The sequence below is a fragment of the Limulus polyphemus genome, unplaced genomic scaffold, assembly GCF_000517525.1.
Source record: "Limulus polyphemus unplaced genomic scaffold, Limulus_polyphemus-2.1.2 Scaffold559, whole genome shotgun sequence".
In the NCBI taxonomy this organism is placed as follows: domain Eukaryota; kingdom Metazoa; phylum Arthropoda; class Merostomata; order Xiphosura; family Limulidae; genus Limulus; species Limulus polyphemus.
Window position 1 is genome coordinate 371,370 of NW_013666169.1, and position 1,306 is coordinate 372,675.

The following is a 1,306-nucleotide window of genomic DNA, read 5'->3' on the forward strand; positions in this document are numbered from 1 at the left end:
AAAAGCAATATGCTTTGTGCCTCTGTTGTATCTCAACTGTTGTATTTTTATTGGGTGTCAGAAATTAAAGTCGTTTTCAAATATCGCAGATAGTTGTGTTATAAAGAAAAGGAAAAAGAGATATGTTATTTTTGCACAATCGGGCTTATTTTGGAAAGGGGGGTTATCTAACGCCTTAAAGTATCCTCAGTGAACAAAAAGCAATATGTTTTGTGTCTCCAAAACTTTTCATTGTAAGTTTTCATCACAAAATTCTTTGAACTCCAATTAAATATCTGAACTATGTATTAATAACGAGTATGTCATTAATCATTACGGGATATTTCACTCCTTTCGAAATGTTTTAAATTGTGATTTTATAATTGTTCTTATTTTACATATTTGGAGGGTGCAATGACCACTAATGTTCATGAACATTACAAGGAAGCAGACATGAAACGTACGAAGCTTATCCTATCCAGGCCACATCTTTTAATCTGTTGAATGAAATTCCATTTTGAGAAATGAGATTTTTAAATCATTTGTCTGTTTTTTGCCTGTTTTATTTGTAAATTATTGATAGCTATCGATCATTTTAATTTTAGCAACTTCTATATCAACTATTTATCAGTTCTCTTCTTCTGAAAATTGGCTCTGGGTGCCAAGGTTTGAGTCCTTAATATGCCTCTTAACGTACTCTACACTTTCAGCTGTGAAAACATTATAAACGTGACAGTCAGTTATGCAATTCAGTAAAGAATAGCCATGTCACCAGCACGTGCACACTATACAAGGGAATAGTATTTTTAGGTGAAATTTTCAGTTCGAATGTTGCCTCAACACATCTTATTTCTGACGTAATCATTGTTTGTCGTCAGACCACCGGAAGTAAAAAAATAAGAACCACAACGAAGAGTAATAAACATGGATCCCTCAGACGCTCTATTTTATTATTCCACAGCGAATAAAGCATGTATTCAAAATAATGTTAATAATACAATTAATTAGTTGGCAATGGTACTAACTCACGCGTACTTACAGTTACTAATCAAAATACATGTGTACACTCGCTACACAAAGCTGGTCAGCTGTTAGAATTGGTCAGCGCGCTATACATGGGTTTAATGATTGTTTTTCCTTGTATGCGAGGTCAAAACATATACTGCGCACTATATTGCGGGGGTTGCACTACGGTAACGTCTGCCACCTAGTGGTAGTTCATGAAACGTTTTCACAATATCAGTTGTAAGTATACAAGTATCTATGATATTTTTTGATGTTTTTTTTTTGCTTCAAAATAAAGTATAATGATTCAATACACTGACAT